Below are 16,584 nucleotides of genomic sequence, written 5' to 3'. Positions count from 1 at the left end.
TTCATTAATGTGTATAAAGTGTCATTCCTTATCTTAATTTTTGATAACTCTTGGTTGAAATTCGATTTTATTTGATTTTTGAATAGCTACTTCAGCTTGTTTCTTGGGACTATTTGTTGAAATTTTTTTTCCACCATTTACTCTGAGGTAGTGTCTGTCTTTATCACTGAGGTGTGTTTCCTATATGAAACAAAATGCTTGGTCCTGTTTATATATCCAGTCATTTATTCTCTGTCTTTTAGTGGGAACAGAGTCCTTTGACATTGAGAGATATTAAGGAATAGAAATCCTTGCACCCTGTTATTTTTGTTGTTAGGTGGTGTTATTATCTGTGGCTATTTTCTTGGACTTGTTGAAAGAAGGTAAGTTTTTTTGCATTTTCGAAGGTGTAGTTTCCCTCCAAGTGTTGTAGTTTTCAATTTATTATCCTTATTAGGGCTGAACTTGTGGAAATATATCATGCAAATTTGATTTTCTCTGGAATGTGTTGGTTTCTCCATCTGTTACAATTGTTGAGTTTTGTTGTGTTTACCTGCCTGGGCTAGCATTTGTTTTCTCTTAGGGTCTGTATGACATCTGCCCAGGATCTTCTGGCTTTCATTGTCTCTGATGAGAATTCTGGTGTCATTCTTACAGGTCTGCCTTTTTAAGTTATTTGACTTTCCCCTAGCTCCCTAGCTGCTAATATGCTTTCTTTGTTTTGTGCATTTATGGTTTTGATTATATGTTATGGGAGGAATTTCTTTTCTGGTCCAGTCTATGTATTGTTTTGTAGGCTTCTTGTATTTTCACAGGCATCTCTTATTTTCATTTAGGGATGTTTTCTCATATAATTTTGTTGAAGATATTTACTGGCCCTTTATGTTGGGAATCTTTTTTCTTCTATACCTATTATCCTTAAGTTTGTTCCTCTCATTGTATCCTGAAATTCCTGGAGGTTTTACATTAGGAGTTTTTTGCCTATTGGATTTTCTTTGATTTTTGTGTCAATGTTTTCAATGATATGTTCTGTACCTGAGATACTCTCTTTTATCTCTTGCATTGTTTAGGCGATGCTTGCATATATGACTGCTGATCTCTTCCTAGGTGTTCTATATAAAGTTTGTTTCCCTTTGTGATTTCTTTATTGTTTCTATTTGCATTTTTAGATTCTTGATGGTTTTGTTGAATTCCTTCACTTGTTTGTGTTTTTTGGGAATCTTTAAGAGATTTTTTCTGTTTCCTCTTTAAGTGCTGCTACCTGTTTGGCCATGTTCTCTCTTTTATTTCTTTAAGGTAGTTATTTATGTCCTTCTTAAAGTCCTCTATCATCATCATGAAATGTTATTTTAAATCCAAATGTTGCTCTACTGGTGTGATGCAGTATCTAGGACATGCAATAGTAGGAGGCCTATCTTCTAATGATGCCAATAGAGGGGTTTCTGTTGATTTTCTGTTGCCCTTCCCTATTGCCATCTGTGTATCTCTTGTGGTACCTGCCGTTGCTATATGTGACTCAGCCTGTCTATCCTGATATCCTGGTTTTGTTAGAACTCTTAAGAGTCCAGCTGTCATGGTGATCCTATGTTTCTGGGATCATGTGATCTTGAGATCATGTGTTTGTTAGAGCTCCTTGGAGTCTAGCTCCCTTTGAGATCCTGAATTCCTAGTGTGACAAAGCTCCTGAGAGTCTATTTTGCCAGAGATCCTGGGAGTCAAACTTTCTCAAGGTGTTGCAGCATGGATGGGGATCCCGAGCCCTGGGTTTGCCCCAGGCACAGGTGCAAGCCGGAAAGAACCCATGCCTCTGTCTGCTGTTTGCTTCGGGTTTCCCTGGTTCCTATCTGCAACCTGATTAAGCTGGGTGTTGGGATAGATGTTGTGGTCTCAACTGTGATCTTGAGAGTGTCAGAGGTCCAGGGCTCCTGGTTGTGTCCAAATTCCTGAGAGGCAAACTTCTTCTGTGTTCTTATAATCCTATCATCCTGGGCTTTCAGAGCACCCCTGATCCTGAGCCTGTTAGAGCACCTAGCAGTCAGGTAAACACTGGGTGTTGTGGGACTGGGTGTGGAGCCATGTCCAACATTTGCTTAGGGCACTTGTTCAGACTACAAAGAATGCCTGCTCCAGGCTCTGTGGTGGGTTCTGCCTCCCTGAATCCTGGGGGATACAGTTACTCAGGGCATTGGGGTGATTGTTGGGACAGATATTATGGCCTCTCTTGTGATTCTGGGTGTTTCAGCACACCTGAATTTTGATTTCTCTCTTGACTTTGTAGGAGTAGGTACACAGCCAGTGCTGAAGCTCTGCTTATGGCACTGGTTCAGACCAGAAAGAATCCATGCCATTGTCTAGGCAGGGGTTCTTGTGTCCCTTGATCCCGGAGGTTTCAGTTACTCTTGGTGTTGGAGCAGTTGTTGTGGCCTCTTTAGCTCTGATCTTGGGCTTGTTAGAGCACCGGGGAGTCATGCTTCCTCTGGGAGTTATGCGAGTGGGTGCATGAAATTAATTTTTAATATTTAAAAAGAGTATATCTTTGTAATGTAATCACCATTTAAATACTAAATATCAGTTTATCTCTCTTTCATAATGTAGTAAAGAAGTCTTTATAGTATTTTAATTTTATAGGTATGTGCATTTTGGCTGCATATATGTAAATGAATCACATGCTTAAATGCTTCAGAGAGCCAAACATGCAGTCTCGTAGAAGTGGAGCTAGAGACAATTGTGAACCACTCTGTGGGTAAGGATATCATATCTCATTCTTTTTTAATATGGGTCAATATTCTTTACTGCTGACACTCCTTTCTAACTCAAAACAAGCCTCCTCATTATATATAAAGTAAGTTAACTATGGTACAATTTGCAGAGTTAATATTACCTGTACTGCTTATTTAAAAAGGGAACTTAGCATAAAGATCCTGCAAACATTTAACTCTATCATTGCATACATCACAGCTTTCCTAGAAATTATAGATTTATCATAAAACCACTACAACAATAGAAACATTTAGCCAGGCACTGGTGGCCCACACCTTTCATCCCAGCACTCAGGAGTTAGGGGCAGATGGATGTCTGTGAGTTGGAGGCCTACCTCATCTACACAGCTAGTTCCATGACAGCAAGAGTTGCACAGAGAAACTTTGAAGGAAAAAAATAATATATATATCCTATATATACACATATATATCCAGATATATTCCTATATTTAAAAACATACATATATTTTATATGTATATGTGTATCTATATCTATAAATATATGTCCACATCCATATATATATTTACATATATATAATATACAAAGAGTTATTTTTAGTTATTCTTTAATATATTATTAAAATCTAGTCATTATCCCCTTTCTGGTCTGCCATCCTACTGTTCCTCACTCATTCCTCCTTCTTTAAAAAGATGTCTCCCCAAAGCTTATCAGACCTACTCACTCCCAGGGGCCTCTAGTCTCCTGACAGGTGCCTCTTCTCTTACCGAAGCCAAACCAGGCCATCCTCCGATATATATCAAGGGCCACCTATCAGCTAGTTTATGCTGCCTGGTTGGTGGCTCACTTTCTGTTATGTCCCAGGGTCAAGATTATTCGAGACTGATAATCTTTGTATGATGTTTTCCTCCTTCTCAGTATCTTCCAGCCTTTCCCTATTCAACCATAGGAATCCCCAGCTTCTGTCCATTGCTAGCATGTAAGTATCTGCATCTGACACTTTCACTTGCTTGTTGGTTCTCTCAAAAGGCAGCCATGCTAGGCTCTTGTCTGTAAGCATGCCATAGCCCTACAAAGAAATCAAAAGGAACTTCACAGAAGGAGGGTACCTACACCAAAGGAAAAAAAAAGATATTAATCATATCACAATAAAACCAAAAGCAGAGAATCACATGCACATAATGCCAGCTGCAACAACATTATAGGAACTAACAATTATCTGTCTTTAATATGTCAACAAGAGGGGGACTTAATTCCTCAATAAAAAGACAGAAGCTACCAGATTCAACATACAAATATGATCCAGTGGGGGTTGGGGATTTAGCTCAGCGGTAAAGCACTTGCCTAGCAAGCGCAAGGCCCTGGGTTCGGTCCCCAGCTCCGGAAAAAAAAAACAAACAAAAAACAAAAAAACAAAAAAACAAAAAAACAAATATGATCCAGCATTTTGTTGTGTACAAGAAGCACATCTCAATAAGAAAGACAGGTACTATCTCAGAGTAAAAGGTCACAAAATGGGCTTCAAGGAAATGGTCACAAAAAACAAATGTGACTTGCCATCTTCATATCAAATTAAATAGGTTTTCAACCAAAAGTTATATAAAACATTTAATGTGTGTTTTAGAGTCATTTTCAACATAAGCCATTTTGGTAATTATAATCTGAAATTCTTAGTAAGCAGTATGATCAAGTATTCTTTAGACAAGGAGTTCAGAATTAACTTTCATATTAGTTAACTTGGGTTAGAAGGAAAGAAAAGACAAATACAAAAACAGTGGTTCTTATACAGTCCAAGTCACCCAAAACACTCAAAATTCATTGATACATAAATTTACACAAAACTTTTAGAGGATGCCAGTCTGACATTTAGTATATAACATAAACTTAAAACTAATATAAAATAATTAGCCAGAGATTTCTTATTATTGAACACAAGAATAGGGGTTTTATATATTAATATAATATATAAAATATGTTTTATATACATAAAATATATACATTCTTTTAAAAGACAGACACACACTTCATATTTATTTATTTATTTAATTTATTTTTACACTCCAGATTTTATTTCCCTACCTTTCCATCCTCTGATTGTTCCACATCCCATACTTCTTCCCTGCCCCCCACCCAGGTCTCTACAAGGATGTCCGCTCTCTACCTATCCCACCAGACATCTAATCGCCCTATGGAATCCAGTCTCTTGAGCGTTAAGTACATCTCTGACTGAACCCAGGCCTGGAGTCCTCTGCTCTATATGTATTGGGAGCCTCATCTGAAATGGTGTATGCTGCCTGGTTGGTGATCTAGAGTTTGAGAGTTGTCAGTATCCAGGTTAATTGAGACTACTGGTCCTTCTACAGGATTGCCCCCCTCCTCAGCTTTCTCCAGCTTTTTCCTAATTCAACCAGAGAAATCAACAACTTCTGTTCATTGGTTGGGTGCACATATCTGTATCTGAATCTTTCAGCTGCCTTTTTTTTTTTTTTTTGGATATTTCATAAGGCAGTCATAGTAGTTCTTTTTTTGTGAGCATTCCATAGCCTCAGTAAGGTTGTCAGGTCTGGGTGCTTCTGCTGGAGCTGGATCCCAGTTTGGGACTATACCTGGACCTTCTGGTCCTTAGACTCTTCTCCATTTCCATCCTTGCATATCTTTCAGACAGGAAGAATTATGGGTTAGAGTCGTGACTGCTGGACACCAACTCCATTCCTCAATCGATGTCCTTTCTACTGGAGGTGGGTTCAGCAAGATTGCTATCCCCACTGTTGGGCATTTCATTTACCACCCCCTCCTGCTTTGAGTACTGAGAGTCTCTCATTTCCCAGGTTTCTGATATATTCTGAAGGGTCCTTTCAACCTCTTTCCTCCTAAGGTCGCTTGTTTCCATTCTTTCTGCTGGTCCTCAAGGTTTTAGTCATTTTCCCACATCCAATATCAGATTATGTTTCCCTCTTTCACCACCTCCACTCCCATTCCCTCCCTTGTACCTCCCCCCTTTTGTGGTTGCTTTCTTCACCCTCCCATGTGGGACTGAGGCATTCTCACTTGCTCACTTGAGCCCTTCAGCTTGTTGACCTTTTTGAGTTCAAAATACCCTGGGTATTCTGTACTTTTACAGTTTCTTTCTTTCTTTCTTTCTTTCTTTCTTTCTTTCTTTCTTTCTTTCTTCCTTTCTCTCTCTCTTTCTTTCTTTCTTTCTTTCTTTTTTTTGCTACTATCCACTTATTAGTGAGAACATACCATGCATGTCCTGGGATGTTTGGTTTTTTTCTTATTGTTTAGTTTCTTGAGTTCTTTATTTAATTTGAATGTTAGCCCTCCATCAGCTGTAGATTTAGTGAATATTTTGTTTTACCAATCCATCGGTTGACAATTTGTCTTGTTGACTATGTTAAGTAAGATTGTCCTGTTTCATGAGGTCACATTTATCAAACCTGATCTTATAGCATGAGCGATTGGAGTTCTGTTTAGGAAAATTTTCCCTGTGCTAATAAGTTCAAGGATATTCCCAACTTTCTCTTTTATTAAATTTAGTGTGTCTGGTTTTATGCTGAGGTCCTTGATCCACTTGTTCTTGAGCTGTAAACATGGTGACAAATATAAGTCTATTTTTATTTTTCTACATACAGACAGCCAATTAGGCCAGCACCATTTTTGAAGATGCTTTCATTTTATCATTGAATATTTTTGGCTTCTTGTTTAAGGATCAAGTGTGTGTAAATGTGTGGTTTTAATTCTGGGTCTTTGATTCTATTCCATTGATTAACCTTTCTATCTCTGTACCAATACCATGCATTTTTATCAGTATTGCTCTGTAGTAGAGCTTAAGGTCATGGACGGTGATTCCTCCAATCATTCTTTTACTGTTAAGAATTGTTTTCATGTTGCCCAGAGGTGACCTGGTCCCACAGCTTTCTGTAGCCAGATCCCACTGGGAGAAAACAGGTCTATAAGAGTGCTGATACACAGGCTTACAGGAGGTTTAAGCCACTGTCAGAGACAGCAAGACAAGGTAACACCAGAGACAACCTGATGGCAAGAGGCAAGCACAGGAACCTAAGCAACAGAAACCAAGCTTACTTGGTATCATCAGAGTCCAGTTCTCCCACCAAAGCAAATACTGGATATCCAAACACCGGAAAAACAAGATTTGGATATAAAATCACATCTTATAGAAAGACATAAATAACTACCTTAAAGAAATACTGGAGAACCTAGGTAAGGAGGACTCTTAAATGGTGCTGGGACAAACATAGTTCATCTTGCCCATTTTCAACCAGATAGTCCCAGTGAATTCATAAAAAACAGTGGAAAATTTCCATCAGAGGAGCATCCAACAAAGTACTTCAACTTAGAATCTCTGGAGGTCATTGAGAATGAAGTCAGTACAGACAGCAGGGATATAAGAGCTGTGATAACTTGAAATTCAGATTCCCTTTGTGGACTGTCACATAGTCAGTGATGCTTGCTTTCTTTTCTGACCCAGATGCCACATAATTTTTCATATTCTACTCACAGTTTTAGGGTTTTTGAGTGACCCTACAACTAGCAATGTAGGATTTGTGGTGGAGAGATGATGTACGGTGCAGATTTCACTCCCCAAATTTAGAGTCATTTACCTTCTTCTGGAAATGCCTTCCCCTTTCATAAAAATGTCTGTGAGTTACTGAGATGTTCTCTTTTGATGCTCTGGCTAATAGAAAAGTCAGGCAGACAAAAAGTTAACAAAGTTCCATTGGAGATAAATGGAAAGGTAGCTGAAATGACATACACCTTCAGGACACTTTACTCAAAAAGTCTGGAACATATGTTCTTCAAAGCAGACCAAAGAACTTGGTCTAAAACAGATCTCAAATTAAGGCAGAGAGAAAGATCAACACATATGAGAGATTTGAAAGAACTGCTGGTACTCTGCTGGAGTGTAAAGAGATAAGGACAGAAATCAAATACAGGAGAAATGAGAGAAAACATAAGTATGTGAAGGACACTATTGAGTACTGACCATCTCAGAGAAGAAATTAAGATAGAACTGAAAAAGTCTTTTAATTGGTTGACAATGAATGGCAAAATGTCAATCAATAAAGGCCACCATGAGTAGTACATTTACAATTTCAAATGTCTAAATTACAAACCAAGGGGATCCCAACAAGTAACTTAATGTATTTTAAGACATTGTAGAAGTGACCACAAACAAGATTAGCAAACTATTACATATTGGCATGAATAAATTAACACAACTACTATAAAAATAAAAATATAAGGAAGTGAAGACACGAAGAATGATTTTATTCAAAAATAGTTAAGATAAACTACTCCTTAACCAAATTAACCAAAAGAAAGTGCTAGTGGAAGCAATCTGTTTGGATTAGAGAGAAAAAAAGTGAGTAATTAATGTAAATGCATGAAATCCTGCATCTCCAGAGTACATACCTTGAAAACCTACACTGCAGCAATTCAGAAAAAAACAAGTCAATGGATGGATTTCCAAAAGCAAATTATGATACATGATTATATCCATGACAAGCAATGACACTGAAACAGTCATAAAGTATTTGGGCTGCTGGATAAATGAATTAACAGTTAAGAGCCCTGTGTGATCTTACAAAGGACATGGATTTTATTCCCAGTGCTCACATGGGAGCTGGCAATTATGTGTAAGTCCGGTTTCAAATGAATATGAGATGATCTTCTGATCTACATGTCTGCACTGCACAGACATATACTCAGAAATACTAGAAAACTCATAAAATAGAAAAGAAAAACACTAAACAAAACAAAGAAGATAACAGACGATAAAATATGTTAATGGAATCATCAGAGAAAATGTCCATATCTTTATTTTTCTTTTAAAATTTGTTTTAGATATGTGTGGTGATATATGCCTTTAATCCCAGATGTTGAGAGAAAGAGGAATGTGGAACTCTTTGAGTTGGAAGCCTTCCTGTTCTACAGACTGAGTTTTAGGACACCCAGAGTCACACAGAGAAAGCCTGGCATCAATGCCCACCATCCCAAATTGTATTATTGCTTACATAGATGCGTTTGGGTTCTATTTATGTTTTGTACCACGTTCATGTCTGGTGCTTTTAGATATTAGAAAAAGTTGTGTGTTTTGAAACTGGAGTTAATTATCATTGTAAGCCACAATTTTTATGTTGGGAATCTAGTCCTTCTAACCTTGAAGAGCAGCCAGTGAATGTAACTACTAAGGCATCTCACCAACTCTTGTAACAGATATCAATTTTTCTCAAATTATTCTATAAATAAAAATCATTTCTTTAGATCTAGAATCAAAATTGTAGTAAAGCTAGACAGATAAACAATTAAGAAGGATATTATAGGCTGAGGGTAATGGCAAGTGCTTTAATCATGACAGGACTTAGAAGGCAGAGGAAGGTAGGTCTCTGAGGTTGGAGCTAGACTGGTCTACAAAGTAAAACAAGGACAGACAGGTCTCTGTCACATAGAGAAATTCTGCCTTAAAAAAACTCAACATATTTTTTCTTTGCTGTATTGTATTTCAAAATTATAAAAGATTTAAAAAATTAAACTTTACATATATGACTTGAATCTGTTCATTAGCACACATATTTAATAGAGGAATCCCACCGTGAAATTAATTAAGCATGTGAATGAAACAAGTGGGAGAAATCACAAATTAGAGTTTCATTTCAAACTTAGTAACACAAAGGAAATAGTGAATACAAGAAGAAAATACAAAAATACAGCATATATTTCAACATGAGAAAAAGGATTAGGTTAATATGATTAACTAAAAAAATAATAGCCCCTGACATCAAATGTCCAAATGTCAGTTTATATGTGAGAGTTCAGATAGTGAATGACAATCAGCATTCAAAGACATTGTTTAATTTTAGAAGCACAGAAGCTAGTTATTAGGAAGGTTTTTTCTCCTAGCATGTGATTTGTCCCTGATATAATGAAGCGAGTTCCTTTCTGGCCTTAATAATATGATGTAGCACTTGGGAGCAAAGATAATGCCTAGGAGAGATGTACTAGAAGCCAAGATAGAGAAGACTTCCATAGCTACCATGACTTTTCCTTTGGTGCTGTGGTAAACAGGAAGGAAGGTCAGCCAGACACTGCAGAACACCAGCATGCTGAAAGCCAGGAACTTGGCTTCATTGAATGTGTCAGGTAGATTCCTTGACAAGAAAGCCATAAAATAGCTCCCTAGGGACAGAACTCCTAGGTATCCCAGGATGCAATGAAAAACAACAGCTGAGCCTTTGTTGCAGATGATGATGATGTGTCCATGTTCTGAGTGAACATCTTTATCAATAAATGGAGGAGATGTTGTTAGCCAAATTCCAGATAGGAAAACTTGGAGCAGGGTGCATAAGGGAATAATGAAATTAGGGGCCCTTGATATCAGCAGCCATCTTCTAATTCTTCCTGGAGAAGTCACCTTGAAGGCTATAACAACAGTGACACTTTTGGCCAACACAGTGGATAGAGCCATGGTGAAGAGAAGCCCAAAAATGTTTTGCTGCAGGATACAAGAGGCTGTGCTGGGACGGCCAATGAAGAGCAAGGGACAAAGAAAACAGAGGGTGAGAGTAATCAGCAGGGTGTAACTGAGAGCCACATTATTGGCCTTGACGATGGGGGTGTCTCTATTCTTCAGAAACACCCCAAGAACAGCTGCTGTGAGTGAGGAGAAGCCCAGGGACATGAAGCAAAATATCTTCCCCCAGGGGTCACCATAAGCCAGAAATGTCACAGTTTTCTGCAGGCAGTGTATCCTGTCTGTGTTTGCATAGTGAGTTTCTGGACACTTTACACACTGATCCATATCTGGCAGAAATGGAGATGATCATGAGTGCATACACTGGTTTCTCCTTTTCTAAGCCATTTCCCATCTATCACACACTGCACTGCTATCAGAACCACCTTGCTTTGTTTCTGATGTCCGATAATATTCCTAAACTCAGTTTTCCTTCTACTGCATGCTGATATGAATTGAATAGAACAAATGTTTCTTTTTCTGTTCTTACACATATTGTATCCTGGTCTTTAATGATACAGATGTATCAGTATTAGAAGTCAGTAGAACAATGAAATACATTGCATGAAACTAATTTGGCTCTGACTAGGCATCTTTATTAATACACCCTATTCTATTTTTTAAATTAAAAAGATCTTATTAATAATTCCATTCATTTACATCTCAAATGATATCCCACTTCCCAGTTATGCCCTCTGCCAACTAGCCATTTACCTCTTCACTAACTGCTCATCCCACATCTGTCTTTTCCCTCTCCCCTTTGCCTGTCTGAAAATGCTCCCCAACTCACCCATACTCCCCTGCCCCTTATCTTCAGCATCCATCTCTGCTGGAAAATCAAACCTCCCCAGGAAAAAGGGCTTTCCCTCCTATTGCACTGAGGCAAGACCATCCTTTGCTAAATATTTATCTAGAGCCACTGATTACTCCAGGTACACTCCTCTGTTCGATGTATAGACTATGGGGGAACTAGTTGGTCAGGCCAGACTATGTTGTTCTTCCAATGGGGTTACAATCCCCCTCCCAACCTCCAGTACTTCTGCCAACTCCCATACTTGGTTCCCTGAGCTCAGTCTGATGGTTGGCTCCAAGCATCAACTGAACTGGTCAGTTGCTGGCCAGACTTCTTTGGGAACTGCCACAATATTTTCCTGTCCACACGCATTCTTTAAAATGGCAAAAGTTTTGGGTTTGAAGAGGGCATGAGACTTCAGGGTGATAGAGACCCTGCCCTAATCTTATAAGTATGCTCTTCTGTGTGTGTTCCAATTGTATTATAGCCATGATGTCCTCTGAATTTCTTGCTTGCCTCAAGGGACCTGAGTGAATTAGTATTCTGAAACACTAAGGACACTGTTGTTAGGACAAAACAACAACCAACAGATTGGGAAAAGATCTTTACCAATCCTACAACTGATAGAAGGCTTATATCTAAAATATACAAAGAACTCAAGAAGTTAGACTGCAGGGAGACAAATAACCCTATTAAAAAATGGGGTTCAGAGCTAAACAAAGAATTCACAGCTGAGGAATGCCGAATGGCTGAGAACACCTAAAGAAATATTCAACAACTTTGGTCATAAGGGAAATGCAAATCGAAACAACCCTGAGATTTCACCTCACATCAGTGAGAATGGCTAAGATCAAAAACTCAGGTGACAGCAGATGCTGGCGAGGATGTGGAGAAAAAGGAACACTCCTCCATTGTTGGTGGGATTGCAGACTGGTACAATCATTCTGGAATTCAGTCTGGAGGTTCCTCAGGAAATTGGATATTGCACTACCTGAGGACCCACCTATACCTCTCTTGGGCATATATCCGAAAGATGCCCCAACATATAACAAAGACACATGCTCCACTGTATTCATAGCAGTATTATTTATAATCGCCAGAAGCTGTAAAGAACCCAGATGCCCTTCAACAGAGGAATGGATACAGAAAATGTGGTACATCTACACAATGGAATATTACTCAGCTATCAAAAACAATGACTTTATGAAATTTATAGGCAAATGGATAAAACTGGCAAATATCATCCTGAGTGAGGTAACCCAATCACAGAAAATCACACATGATATGTACTCTTTGATAAGTGGATATTAGCCCAAATGCTCGAATTACTCCAGATGCACAGAACACATGAAACTCAAGAAGGATGACCAAAATGCTGATGCTTCACTCCTTCTTTAAAAAAGGAACAAGAATATGCTTGGGAGGGAATAGGGAGGCAAACTTTAGAACAGAGGCAGACGAAACGCCCATTCAGAGCCTGCCCCACACGTGACCCATACATATACAGCCACCAAACTAGATAAGATGAATGAAGCAAAGAAGTGCAGGCCAACAGGAACCGGAAGTAGATCTCTCCTGAGAGACACAGCCACAATACAGCAAATACATAGACAAATGCCATCATTAAACCAGTGAACTGAGAAAGGGACCCTCGTTGAAGGAATCTTAGAAAGGACTGAAAGAGCTTGAAGGGACTTGATACCCCATATGAACAAAAATGCAACTAACCAGAGCTTCCAGGGACTAAGCCACTACCCTAAGACTATACATGGACTGACCCTGGACTCCAACTGCATATGTAGCAATGAATAGCCTAGTAAGAGCACCAGTGGAAGGGGAAGCCCTTGGTCCTGCCAAGACTGAATTTCCAGTGAACATGATTGTTGTTCAATCATGAGGGCAGTAATGTGGGGAGGGGAACACCCATTTAGAAGAGGAGGGGGAGGGCTTAGGGGGATGTTGGCCCGGAAACCAAGAAGGGGAATAACAATTGAAATGTAAATACGAAATACTCAATTAATAAAGATGAAAAAATATGTAAACATTTTAACAGAAAAAGAAAAAAAAAGAAAAAGAAAAAAGAAATGTTTCACCAGTGACAGTTATTGTAACCCTACACAATCCTAGCTATCATAATACTAGATACAGAATTGCACATATGCTCTTATGTTTTTATTGAACAACATTTGAACAGTGTTCCTGATAGCTTGTCAATTTATTTAGTTAATCAGTATTTACACATTCATTTTGGGCATATTTTCCTAATATTAACAAAATACCTATATTTCTATATACTGTTTAATAGTAAATTAAAATTCTTTCATGACATCACCTTTCATATTCCCTTTATAATACATTCCTCTCAGGATCTTGCCTTCCTGTTACTGCCCGTAGATCTTATGTATTTCCATTGCCACACAGTTCAACACACATTCTCTCTCTCTCTCTCTCTCTCTCTCTCTCTCTCTCTCTGTCTCTCAATGAGACAAACTAGCACCTTGACAGCAAACCTGAAAACTCATGAAGAAACAGAAACAAATATATCCAAGAGGAGTAGATGGCATGAAATAATCAAACTTAGTGATGAAATCCACCAAGTAGAAACCAAAAAAACTGGACGAGTAAACAACAAAAGCAGGAGGTGGTTCTTTGAGACAGTCAACATGATAAACCCTTAGGCAGACTAATCAGAGGGCACAGAGACAGTAACCAAATTAACAAAATTAGAAATGAAAAGGTAGGCATAACAACAGAAGCTGAGGAAGTTCAAATAACATCAAAGCCTACTGCAAAAGCCTATACTCAACAAAACTGGAAAATTTGCTTGAAATTGACAAATTTTAAATATATTCCAGGTACCAAAGTTAAACCAGAATCATATAAAACATCTAAACAGCCCCATAACTCTGACAGAAAAAGAAGTTATTAAAAGTCTATAAATCAAGAAAAGCCCAGAACCAAATGGTTTTGGTACAGAATTCTATCAGACCTTCATAAAAGACCTAATACCAATACTCTCCAAACTAGTCTACAGAATAAAAACAGAAGGAAAACTGCACAATTCCTTCTATGTAGCCACAATTTCTCTTATACATAAAACATTCAAAGACCCAACAAAGAAAGTGAACTCCAGAACAATTTCCCTTATGAATATCCATGCATGATTATTCAATACGATTTTCTTAGACTAAATCCAAGAACACATAAAAAGGATCATCCATCATGATTAATTAGGCTTCATCACAGTGATTCAGGGATGGTTCAGTATAAGGAAATTCAACAATGAAATTCATTATACAAACAAACTCAAAGGAAAAAAATCACATGATCATGTAATAAGATGCTGAGAAACAAAAATCAACACTCCTTCATTTTAAAAGTCTTGGTACAATCAGGAAATCAAAGCCCATACCTAAGCCTAATGAAAGCAATATACACAAACCAGCAGCCAACAGTATACAAAATGAAGAGAAACTTGAAGCAATTCTACTAAAATCAGGGACTAGCCATGGCTGCCTACTCTCTTCCTACTTACTCAATATATTACTTGAATTCTAGCCAGAACAGTGAGACAACAAATTTTGGTCAAAGGGATACAAATTGGAAAAGAAGAACTTCAAAAATATCACTATTTGCAGATGATAAGATAGTATACTTAAGTGACCCAAAAGGTATACCAAAGTACTCCTATAGCTGATAAACAACTTCAGTAAAGTGGTTAGATATAAAATTAACTTGAATCATTCCATAGCCTTCCTCTTCTCAAAGGATAAATGGGCTGAGGAAAAAAATGAGGAAAATAATAACCTTCACAATAGTCACAAATAACATAAAATAGGTTGGGGAAACTTTAACCAAACAAGAAAAAAATCTGTAGGATAACTTCAAGTGCATGAAGAAAGACTTGAAGAAAACCCCAGAAGATGTAAAGGTCTCCCATGCTCATAGATTTATAGAATTAATATAGTAAACATGGCCATGTTGCCAAAAACAATGTTTAGATTCAGTGAAATCCCCATCAAAATTCCAACTCAATTACTCATAGAGCTAGAAAGAGCAATTCTCAAATTCATTTGGAATAACAAAGTATCCAGAATGGAACAAACTATCCCCAACAATGAAAGAACATCTGGGGGAATTACCATCCCTAACTTCAAGCCATACGGCAGAGTCATAGTGATAAAAACTGCATAGTATTCCTACTGAGATAGACAGGTAGAACAATTGAATATAATTGAAACCCAGAAATGAACTCACACACGTATGGTCACTTCATTTTAGACAAAGGAGCTAAATCCAACCAGTGGAGAAAGACAGAATTTTCAACAAATGGGACTATTTCAACTGATAGTCAGCTTTTACAAGAATGCAAATTAATCCATTCTTATTACTGTGTACAAAGCACAAGTAAAAGTGGATCAATGACCTCCACATAAAACCAGATGTACTGAATCTGAAAGAAGGTAAAGTGCAGAAAGTCTCGAACACATGGACACAGGAAAATTTCCTGAACAGAACACAAATGACTCATGCTCTAGGAGGGAGAATTGACAAGTGCGGCCTCATAAAATTGCAAACCTTCTGTAAGGCAAAGGACATTGCCAACAGAACTAAGTTGTAACCAACAGATTAGAAAAATATCTCTACTAATCCTAGAATTGATAGAGGGCTAGTATCCAATATTTATAAAAGAATCAAAAAGTTAGACTCCAGAGAACCAAATATTCCTATTAAAAAATAGGGAGCAGAGATAAACAGAGAATTCTTCAGTGAGGAAGCATGAATGGGTGAGAAGTACCTAAAGAGATGTTCAACATTCATAGTCATCAGGGAAATGCAAATCAAAACAACTCAGAGATCTTACCTCACACAAGGCAGAATGGCTAAGATAAAGATTCAGTTGAGAGTAGATGCTAAAAAGGATGTGTAGAAAGAGGAACACAACTCCATTTTCAGTGGGATTGAAACTGGGTCAACCATTCTGGAAATCAGTCTGATGGTTCCTCAGATCATTGGACATAGTATCTCCTGAGGACCCAGATATACCATTCCTGGGTATATACCGAAAAGATACTCCAACATAAAATATGCTCTGCTATGTCCATAGCAGTCTTATTTATAATTGGCAGACATTGGAAAGAACCCAGATGTACTTAGGCAAATTGATGGAACGGGAAAGTATCATGCTGAGTAATACTTCTTCACAAAACAACACATATGTTATATACTCACTGATAAGTGGATATTATCCCAAAACTTGGAGTAACTAAGAAAAAATTCACAGATTATATGAAGCCCAACAAGATGAAAGACCAAAATTTGGATGCTTCATTCCTTCTTAGAAGGGAGAACAAAACATTCACTGGAGAAAATACAGGGACAAAGAATGGAGCAGGCAATGAAGAATGGATCATCCAGAGACTGCCCCACTAGGGATCTATCACATACGTAGCCACCAAAACCAGACACTATTGCTGATGCCAAGGAGTGCTTGCTGACAGCAGTCAGACATGGGTGTCTCTGTAAGGTTCAGCCAGAACCCTACTGATACAGAGGAGGAGGA

The 16,584-nt window shown here is 38.0% G+C and overlaps 1 pseudogene; it reads right to left on the bottom strand.

Annotated features, from left to right (window-relative positions):
• Positions 1-9,589: 9,589 nt before the first annotated feature.
• Positions 9,590-16,584, bottom strand: part of Vom2r-ps39 (vomeronasal 2 receptor, pseudogene 39) — a 39,188-nt pseudogene continuing 32,193 nt past the window's right edge.

The sequence above is a fragment of the Rattus norvegicus genome, chromosome 1, assembly GCF_036323735.1.
Source record: "Rattus norvegicus strain BN/NHsdMcwi chromosome 1, GRCr8, whole genome shotgun sequence".
NCBI classification, from domain to species: Eukaryota; Metazoa; Chordata; class Mammalia; order Rodentia; family Muridae; genus Rattus; species Rattus norvegicus.
This window is presented reverse-complemented; position numbering and strand designations above follow the sequence as displayed.